General features: G+C 37.0%; 1 long non-coding RNA gene across 1 annotated transcript; it reads right to left on the bottom strand.

Annotated features, from left to right (window-relative positions):
* Positions 1-3,983: 3,983 nt before the first annotated feature.
* Positions 3,984-10,492, bottom strand: LOC130742779 (uncharacterized). The gene is made up of 3 exons (XR_009021268.1): positions 10,394-10,492; positions 5,468-5,535; positions 3,984-4,040 (listed from the first exon to the last, which is right to left on the bottom strand). It is a non-coding gene; the product is annotated as an uncharacterized LOC130742779 (long non-coding RNA).
* Positions 10,493-11,302: the final 810 nt, after the last annotated feature.

Genomic DNA, 11,302 nt, shown 5'->3' with positions numbered 1-11,302 from the left:
CCAAATTTAAGCATTTAACTAATTTCTTGGCCTAAATCCAAGCATGTTGGAAGAAACACTTGAGGAATCAAAATTATTTTTCACCAATCTAAAAGCAAGTCGGTGCCAAATAGCAGGATTCTACCACCCTCATTTTTTGCTTAGTTGGATTTTTAAAGCAGTGTATTTTCCTCGTGGAAACCTTATAGGGACTAGGAGGGGTATAGGCCAAGCTGTATATGCTTGATAAAGTATTATGTGATCTGGTTGGATTTTGGAAAACAGAGGGATGTGGAAGATTGGTTATGGTTCTAGTGTTCATAACAAGAAGGACAATTGGCTTCCACATGGGCCTCCTCTCATTTACCTACAAGATGTGGCAGATGCAACTAATACTCATTTTGTTCGGACTTAAAGTCCACCTCTTTTGCAGGTTGGGATCGATCTCACTTTCAATTTGGTTCCTCTACATTGTGTGCTTTACCTGCGAAAGTTATCCAGTATTCAAAAGAAAATCACATGTTCTGTGTTGCTTGGTTTTTTGGAAAATGGGGAGATAGAGGTGGATGAGACGTTCGAGAATTTAGGGTGTATGGGAGGTAAGGGTAATATAAGGGAAGAAGGGGAAGTGGAGGTGGAAGTTGAAGAAGCCGTTGGAAGGTGGTGGAGCAATGGTCGGCGCCAACACATAGATGGTGTTAGGGTTTAGGGAAGAGGAAGAAGGAGAATGAGAAGAAAATAGTCCAAAATTGATTTGTAAAATTTTGTGGGACTAAAATTGATTCAAAAAGTGTCTACCTGGACAACTTATATCTGACTAGGGTTACCACGTGAGCATACAGGGCAAAAAATAAGTCACATGCGTGTTATGACTTCATGTTCTTGTTTCAAATAATTATTTTTTCTAGTTACCAAAAGCTATGATTTTTTTTTTGCTTTCATAAACAAATTTAGATTCTTTAGAGACTAAAAACATACATAACCCTAATTTTTATAATGTAAATACATATAAAAATCAACACTTATATAACCAAGTGAGACTCCAACAATTTTGATGACAGGTTTGACTTATGTCTATAGCACTTTTTGATTTTTTTTTCTAGATTTCATTATCTAGATTAGGGGTGTACAAGACTCGGCCCTACCCGTCAACCCGTCCCGACCCAAGCCTTTAGGGTCGGGTCGGGTTCAACCCGACCCGGTCATTAAAAGATGTCGGGTTAGGGTTGATCATTGAGTTATCTGGCTTCGGGTTGACATTCAGGTCACCTGGCCCGTCCCACATATATATTTTATAAAATTTTAATTTGTTATAATGGTCAAAATGTGATAGATGGTGCTCAAGTTTATCTTACCATGTGGATGATATGAAAATTTTTAACATCTATCTTATTAATTAAATAAACGTTGGTTAAAAGATGGACACTTTCATGCTTTAACAAGAGAAAATCATGTAATGCACATGTGAGACAAGTGAAGAGAGATCAAACAAAATGAGTGACACGTGCATATAGATCAAATAAAATGTAAACCTCTCAAGTGCAATAGATTATATGACATAGATTATGCAAGAATTGGATTATTTCAAGCTCTTTCTTCTAAAAAATAGTTCTCACTTGTAACCCTTTTAGTATGTTATTATCTTTAAATTTTATAATTAGTATTAAATAGTCTTAGATTTATTGTCCCTCGAGTCAACCCAATCTCGTCCTACATAGACCCGTCTTAAATTGGACCCCCATATTGTCGGGTTTCTTCGGGTCTAGGGACGGGTTAGGGTCTAAGAATTGACCCGATCAATATTTAGGGCCGGGTTAGGGTTAACCAAAACCCGTCCAAACCCGTCCCTTGTACACCCCTAATCTAGATTATAGGTGAGTTTGACCAAACAAATTTGAGTTAGGCTAAGTTGACTGAGTTTGACCACGTTAAACCGAATTTGACCGAACCCATAGCATATTCGATCCAATAGGTTAACTGGATGCTTGTGGACCCTATTTCGATTCAACGTACGTTTAGTTTAACATTCAACCACATTCAACTCCAACCATCAAAAATTTTACTTTCATATTTTGTGCTTGAAAAAGTGGAATCTTACTTTTCAAAATAAAATGATTGTGCTTTCAATCTTAAGATCATCAATAACGGTAAAACTTTTTAGATTACTCTATGACAAACTACTTTGTTAGCAACTCACACAATTGGAGAACAACTTTTAATTGCCAAGTCATATGGAGAGTTGCTTACTACAACTCCTCTCAAAGAGTTGTTATTGCTTAATGTAGCAACTCCCAAAGAGTTGAGTTGCTATTGTGGTACCAATTTTATTTTATGTGAGAATAATTATATCTTCACACTTCAAAAATAAGGTGTGGAGAGGTGGAGGAAGAGAAAGATAGGAAGAAATGAGAGAGAAAGTAAAGATGCGATAGGTAATTTGATTGATAGAGAAAAGAAAAATTGATAAAAGTGAAGGTGAAAAAGAAGTGATAGGTGTGTATATATCATAACTCGTTTTAGAATTATTTGGGTTAAAATAAAAAGTTAGTAAGTTGTTTAAAGTGATGTAAGGGTGTTGCTCTAAGCCTCTAACTAAACATGCTTTTAAGTTTTAATCAGTTGGCGCGACCATACCGTTCCAATTTTCTCATCACTCTATCCAACCATATTGAAATTGACCTTTCTTTCAAGTATTAAAATTTTTTAGTAATGCTTTTATCAAAAAATTTGTTGTTGTAACTTGTAATAATGCACCTATATATGTGTGCTGAAATTCATATAAAAATAGTCAAATCACATGTTCCTATATAAATTCATACACGACCAGTGTTTAGCACCTGACATGTTTCCAAAAAAAATAATAGACACTGTTTAGCACGTGTCTTAATGATTCTTAAACCAACTTTGGCCCATTTCAAACAGTATAAAGATTCCATGGTAGTCATAACAAGTAAATCATTTAAATATTTAAATAATTAAATTAAAAGAAAGAAGTGAAGTAACAAAAATAGTCCTTATTATACATTTTGATTCTTCACACATTGAGAGTTTGAATTTCCCTGCATGTATTATAATTTTTGTTTTTGTTAATGATGAGCAGTTATCCTAAAAAAGATCTTCTAATACTCCTATACACAGGAGTGAAATATTACAAGTCTACACACAAGTCTCATCCAATATGTCACTAACGTCATGCCCATGGTTGTTTGACTCGCGAGTCTAGATGCGAGTCTAGGTGTGGAAAACGGTTCGTTTATGGCTCAGACTCGCTCTAACTTAGTAGACTCGGTGGACTCACAAGTCAATGACCGAATCAGCGAGTCACATTTTTTTAAAAAAATAATTAAAATCCCTAATTTTATTAAAACCTAATGTCGTGAACCCGTGCCTCCATTCACTACTAGAAAAACTAGTTTTCACATCGGGTATTTTTGAGTTTTAACATCAGTTTTTATCCGATGTAAACAATGTTGATGTGGTATCTCCTAACCTTTTCACATCGGGTTTATAACCTATACCTTTCACATCGGTTAAGTCAACCAACTGATGTGAAATGTACACTTTTCACATCGGTTCAGTCAGCCAACCGATGGTTCAGTCAGCCAACCGATGTCAAATGTATACTTTTCACATCGGTTAGACAAAAAACCGATGTGAAATGTATACTTTTCACATCGGTTAGACTAAAAACCGATGTAAATGCTCAACCATTTTTTTTTTTACACGAATTTGACCTGAATATACATATTTTTTTTAATGAAAATTTATTAAAATAAAAAGAGATCTTGAGAACACACTCTCTCAAGTGAGTTAAACATCCAAGGTCCCGGCAAAAAAAAAAACATAATAGCCTAAAAGAACTAGAACAATTCAGCAATTCTAGTTCTTTAAATGTAGTTAAACAGCAACAGCTCATGAAATTAGGACAAAATAGTTAAACAGCAACACAGCAACAATTCAGCAAAACAGCAACAGTTCAGCAAATTAATGCCCCAAGCAGGAAAGCCACCAACACCATAACCATAAATTAGGAGAGCAGCGGAGGTGAGCAACTTTGAACCCTATAAACAGATGCAATAAATACAGAGATCAGCAATCCATGTTATAATGTAAAAAACAAGTTGCCCAAACTTTAATTCAGACTGTTTAGTTTGACAAATCCCTCTCCAAGCTAGATGGTCCCTTATTTCATTCTTAGTAAGTTTTGGGTCCCGGTTCCCACAAGAAACACAAGGACATGGAAAAAGTCCCTTATTGTTCGGAAGATTCTTTTCAGCAAATTCTAGAAATTCAACCACTCCATTATCAAACTCATCACTTAATCGATTAGCTCTCATCCAACTATGATCCATAACTACGTCCTGCAAATTATCACATACTAAATTAAAGAATTGTGACCCTAGAACCAAACTCATCAACATTTTTCAAATGATAAGCTAAAGACAACCTAAAAATTAATTGTAAAAAATCGAACATGAACAAGCATTCAAATTAAATAAGCCAAAAACGAATCACGAATTCAGAGCCAATTTTATAAAATATTTTAAAGTGAAAACAAACTTACAGCAAGATGGAAGAGTTTTGCAATGGCCGGAATAGTTTGCCGGAGCTAGAGTGGCTGGAAGAGTTCGCCGAATTCATGAAGAGGAAGGTGTAAATCTGAGACGTCTGATAAATAACAAAAACATGGAAAGGCAATAAATAAATGGACAGATTAGCATTTTTGAAATGAATGATGGAACATGAAAGTGGTAACCAAGTAAACTCACCAATAGCAAAGTCAACTAGGCCAGCAGCAACCGCTAGAGCTGAACCACTTGAAGAACCTCCAAGAATGCAAGACGACAACAGAGGATTGGTTGGTATCCCATAATGCTTGTTCTCACCAGAAATCCTGTCATGCCACCCACAATAAGTGAAATTAAATCACTCCTGAATCAGAAATCTAATTGATTCTTATGTAGAAAGCATCATAATCACTTCTAAGAATCACTTTAAGAAGATGCTTGAATGAAGAGGCAAGGTTCATGAAAATGAGAAGAAAAGGTTAGCACAAGAGCCAACTAATATCTGGAAAACTAACACAGTGACACAATATCAGGAATGTTACAGGCTAAGACAATCTAGTGACACAATAATGGAAAATTAATCACTGAATCTAACCACTATCATTATCTTCACTGTAATTAAAGGTTCTGTCATCTAGAACTAATTTAAATATACTGGTCTTTATTGCATTAGTTCAATTTTGTTGGAAGACTTCTGGGACCTAGAGGCAATTCTCTGAAACGGGTAGAAGCAACAACAGGTTGCAGGGTAATGCAGACAAGTTAATGCAGAAAGATATGATTTTTCAGGATTAATATTGCAAAATGTGTAAAACAATTTATGCATTTCCCAATCAAGCATAGCATCTAAAGAAATCATACTGTTTATACTTCAGACAAAGTATATGGCATGAAACTATAAGTATATAAGACATAGTTACCATAAATAAAAATCTTTTCTCCAAGGTGCCTTTTTAACTCAGCCTCTGCATAAGTCCAGTCATATGGGCTGCATCAGTTAAAACATGTAAGACCCAAGTTTTTAAGCTTAGAATAAGTGGAAGAGATTTCCATTTACGATTAGGCTTGATGTATCGCGAAGGAAAGACTTGAACAAGAGTTTATCGGATGAAATAAATTTACGAAGGAGAAAGTTCAGGAAAAGTCAAAGGATTGTATCGAAGTCGATTTAAGTTATAGCACGACTATTATCCGTTTTAAAACCTTGGACAAGAACCTTAGGAAATCAAACTATGTTCCACCCTTGGAACACTATAGGAATAAAATTTCCAAAAAGTTCCACCCTTGGAACACTATGGGAAAAGTTCCAAACAAATTTCAGAGAAATGTTAGAACTTCTCTTTTTCCATATATCACAATCGTTTCGAGGCGAAACTCTAGGATCTACGAACGTCCGATTCCAATCATCGGAAGTTTGCCGAAATCGAAACCCTGGTATTTCAAAACCCTAGAATCAACCGACGATGAAGACTTTTTCTATTCAGAGCTTCAAATGAAGATTCCACACGCGTACGCCCACTCTAATCGACGTTCCAAATCTTTCTTCAGAAGGAAGTTTCTGCATCCGAGGTCAAAATCATAAAGTGCATTTTAAGCCGGTAAACATTAAAAACAAGCCTCGAAAACCAAAAATCATACTGATATTTCTTTGAAGAATTAGAAGATTCAGCGGGAAGAATATCGTGTCTAAAATACGTTGGAATTAGTAGGAAAAATCGGAATCGCGAAATAATCATTTTCTCGCGTTTTCAATTTCCTATATATAGGACTTCAGAAACTGAGAAAAATCACACCTTCATTTTCTTTCTTCTTCTTCTGCAGACCACGTTCTCTGGTCTTTCTTTTCTTTTTCTTTTCATTTTCTTTGTTGGTTGTGGGTGAGTTTGAGGGAGAAAGGAGGAAGAGTTTTTTTCCGGTTCTTGCCTGATCGTTGCTCTGTTCGTTGCTACGCGTAGGCCTCGAGGTACTGATGTTATTTCTTTCTTCTGATCTTTAAATTCCATCGCTTTTTGTTATGTCTTTTTGTGCTCAAGTTTTGAGCTTTTTGTAAAACTGTCCAAATAGGTTGATTTTAGTGTCTAAATATATTCTCTTCGTACCCAAGAGTACTTCTAGCGGATTACATTTTGCCGAATGTCGCCGAAATGCTGCCGAAATTCATTTCTGTAGAAAATACCCATTTCTGACAAAGGTTCCGCTTTTTGAATCAAAAACCCTCGACTGAGCTTAGCGTTAGTAAGATTAGTCGTCATAATCGCCGTTGGTATCGACCCCATCTAATTTGTTTTTCGAAATTCTGATTTTGAGTTTCCGAGCTAAAAATATTGACCAAAATACCCCTGCGACAGTTTTCGACCCGATAATTTTTCTGAGAGTTTCCCTGGCCTAGATATTGCCTAAGAATACCTAGGAATTGATTTAGATCGAAGAAAAAGTTCGGAAACCCTATTTTACATAGTGGCCGAAACATATTGCTTAGGGTACCGTGTCCAAAAATAATTTTTGATTCTCTATGACCTGAGCCATTGCGTAGCTCTTTCGATTGTCGAAATTTTGGCGCTGGTTTCGTGTCATTCCGAGTTCTGTAGCTCGAGTTATGCTCGTTTTAGCGAACGAAGTTCCGTTGTCAATTCGTGCCCAAATGTGAACTCTGAAGCTTTAAAAGCTTTCTTTCCGGTTTCGATTAGCGTTATTAGATAGTGTTACTTCTATTAGGGCTTGTGTTGATGATTGTGTTTCCTTGTTCTAGGTTCACAACTTCCATGCCCAACTTCTACTCACGAAGGTAAGGGTAACTCAGTTTTAGAGCGTCATTTGAGTCTTGCATGCTTTTATCGCACTGCATGCGTTTGAGATGAAGTTGTTTAAACTTGATTGGCAATTGATTGAAATATTGGTATGCTTTCAATGTTGTATGCTTGCTTATGTTAATTGTTTATGAGGCTTATGCCAAACGTTTTCTGAAGGCTTCGGCCGAGTAAATTTATTGAGACGTGTGTCTCCGTTTTCTGAGAGGCTTCGGTCGTTTACTGGTTTCTGTCATTGAACTGAGTTGGTATGCAATTGAATTGAGTTATGTTCGTTGATAATAGGAATAACATGTGGTTACTCCGAATTAATCATTGGTTTGGGGATTGTTGTTGACTGACTTGGCATATAGGCTTTGGTTCTTGAGTGGCGATGAGGTGGGTGTGGTCCCACGTGATTGTCCCGTCTTTCGGGGCGTCATAAAGTGGCAATGAGGTGGGTGTGGTCCCGCGGGATTGTCCCATCTTTCGAGATGTTCTAAAGTGGCGATGAGGTGGTTGTGTCCACCCGATTGTCCCGCCTTGTGTGGCGCAATAAGTGGCTGTCAGGTGATTGTGTTCGCCTGGTTGTCCCGTCTTGTGTGACGTATAAGTGGCTGTCAGGTGATTGTGTTCACCTGGTTGTTCCGCCTTGTGTGGCGATAAGCGGCAATGAGGTGGTTGTGTCCACCCGATTGTCCCGCCTTGTGTGGCGCAATAAGTAGCTGTCAGGTGATTGTGTTCGCCTGGTTGTCCCGTCTTGTGTGACGTATAAGTGGCTGTCAGGTGATTGTGTTCGCCTGGTTGTCCCGTCTTGTGTGACGAATAAGTGGCGGTCAGGTGATTGTGTTCGCCTAGTTGTCCCGTCTTGCGAGACGTTATGGTTTGATTGATATTGTTGATATCTGATTTTGATGTTGTATTGTTGAGGTTGTCGATATCTGAATTGATAATATATTGTTGAGGTTGTTGATATCTGAATTGATGTTATATTGTTGAGGTTTTTGATATCTGATTTGAGGTCATATGTTAAGTTGTTGATATACGAGTTTAGTTATGTTGCTAGTTTGTTTACCATGATAGGTAATTAAATTTGAATGACATGATTTTCTCTTTCATACATGGTAATTGCATGGAGTTAACCCTTTCTATTTGCTATTTGTTGTTTGGGCGCTTAACGCTATTAGGCGATGGATAGCCTTCCGCTGAAGCTTAGCTGTTCGAGTTGGAGACCGTGATCGTGGGCGGTCGAGTAGAGGTGGATGAGGCAGTTGCTTCTCCCTTTTGGTGGTCTATGTCTGAGTTTCTTTTTCCTTCTGAAAACTCTATTGTTTAAACCTTATATTCGCCACTTGTCTAAGTGAGCGTACTTATTTTGGAAACATGTTCATGATGATGTAAGACACTATTATTATTATGTCGGGAACGGGTTGTTGAATAAAGTCTATGTTATGTATTCAATTATGTTCAGCTGTTTCGAAAAGGAAAAAAAAATATATTGTGTTTTCTTAGGATTACGAAATAGTCCTTAGATTTTGTTAGGTAACTAATGTGACTCCTCAGTTGAGAAATTGGGGCGTTACAAAACACCAATCAACTTTATATAGCAAAAATCAGCAGAAAGAAGTTAACAGATGCTAGGCATCTCTTGCTCTATATTTTGTACTGAATGCAAGAGATAACAGTACTTGAATGACTAATGATTTACACTTTTTTTTTTGAAAGGATAAAGATATATTAAAAGGGAATATGAAATAGCTTGGAAACACCCCATCCAAGTAGGAAACAGAGAACAAAACACCAAAGACAAAACAGAAGGGTTAACCACATGCAATCAATCATTCTCATTTCTCAGCTTTGAGTTTCTAGCTAGTAGTTGCTGGCCATTTCCAAAAATTGGAGAAAGATCTCTATATTGATTTGCTGCCTGCAATATCTTCCAGTGAGTTGAATAAACTTTCATGCATATTCACCTCTCTAATTCTCTATCTTTTCCTTTTATGATCTTTGTGCTGGTTCTGTGAAGTGTGAACTATATAAATATATCGTATTCCAGCAAATTTGTATATGTTTCATACAAAGATCATGCTTAATTTATTTCCTTTCATATGGATTTGGATCTATATATGCTTGGTAGCCTATTTTACTATTGTATATCCTTCTCATGTTATGATCATTTCATGGTAGTATTAATATTCTCTAGGTTGGATAAAAAAAACAGCAAACTTTAAAGCAATAAGCTCCAATCCATGAACCTTCAAAGAAACAAATAAGCATGATTGTTGAATCAGATTCTCTCTCTATTATAAATGCTATGAGATTTGAATCAATGGCTTGGACTATTCAGAATGTCATACAGGACAGTAAGGAACTACCTATCTATAAGTTTTTTGAATGAGGGTATATAAATCCCTGTACAACTTGAGCTCTTTAACAGAAATAGAATTAGTTAGAGCCTGAGTACAGAAACTAACCCACTAAGAGTCTATTCAAATCATAAATTATCAGCTTGTAATGACTAAGTATATTGCATACTCTAACAGAATACAATATATCATGCAAAAGAATTCCCAGAAACCAACTACCCTTGAGCTCTGATCACACACCTCTCTTACATTGAAAATATTTACTCCATCCAACCAGAAAAATATCACACTTCAATGTTCAAGACATGCTCAAAAAAATATCAGTTTCATTCAAAGGTAACATAAATCAGAACAATCCCTCATCCAAACAACCATCACTAATTCACTATGCATAAGTCATATTCCCCGAAATCCCTACTTAGCTAGTTGGTCTTAAATATTTAGCCAACCATATTTCTTGTTCAGTTAAATGATCTTCAAACTAGATCATAACAAAGTCAAGCAGTAGTGGCTCTGTAGTGCTGGAGGCCAATTAACTATGCCAATGCATTGAGACCAAGATAAAGACATAGCCTATTATACTAGCAATAAATAAAAGAAAGATACAAGATAGCAAGATTATAATCTAAACACAACAAAGCTAGCCGTAGACTTGATTCTGCAGAGAAAAAAGGCAAGACAGTAGGCAACTTACTTCTTCTTACCAATTCTTACTGGAATACCAGTTCTGTCAGCTTTCTTCACAATCACCTGCACACAATTGCCATATTTGAAAATTGAGCCTTAAGAAATAATAAACAAAGACACATAAAAACTCAGTCAATTGGAGAAAGACATGTAAGAGGTATCAGGATTGAAAAACTTAGTTTTTTGGTTGAAATTCCAGTAACAATTGGTAACCGATTTCCACTGTTCAAACCGATATCTAAGTCAACAGAGGAGATTGGAAATCGATTTCCATCTTAGGGAAAAAGGGTGTGGTTGAAGGATGCGAAGGAGGGAGAGGTCGAAGTCATGGAACTTGAAGGGGAGGAGTTTGGCGGAATGTTCAACCAAAAGGAGGAATGAATTGACAGTGTCGAAGCAAATTACCTTGTAAGCAAACCGATTCACAGAGCAGGAGCGGCGGCGAGTCACAGAGAACGAGCGGCGGCGAGACTTAGCAACGAGCAGGAGCGGCGGCGAGGCTTAGCAAGGAGCAGGAGCGGCTGCGAGGTCGTAGACTCTGGTGAAGGTTTCTTCGCGGAGAACGACGTCGTGGTGAAGTGTCGGATGGAGAACGTGGTGGGAAGGGGAAGAGAAAGGGAAGGTTTGTGAGTAATAGGGTTTAGGGTTTGGGTGCAGGAGTTAAGCAAGATGAAGCAGGAGCTGAGCAAGATGAACTTAGTTTTTTTCGTGAATGAATGAGTTTGGGTTTTCATGTACGGGTTTGTGTGAAAATTAAAGAAAGAAGAGACTTTTCCCAACGGTTACATTATAACTGATGTGAAAAATACTTCATCAAAATTTCAAAAATGCCACCGCACTTAGCTTTTACATCGCTTATTGTATCAACCGTTGTAAAAACTCTTTACTAATTACTTTTCACATCGGATATATTCCG

This window comes from Lotus japonicus, chromosome 3 (genome assembly GCF_012489685.1).
Source record: "Lotus japonicus ecotype B-129 chromosome 3, LjGifu_v1.2".
In the NCBI taxonomy this organism is placed as follows: Eukaryota; Viridiplantae; Streptophyta; class Magnoliopsida; order Fabales; family Fabaceae; genus Lotus; species Lotus japonicus.
This window is presented reverse-complemented; position numbering and strand designations above follow the sequence as displayed.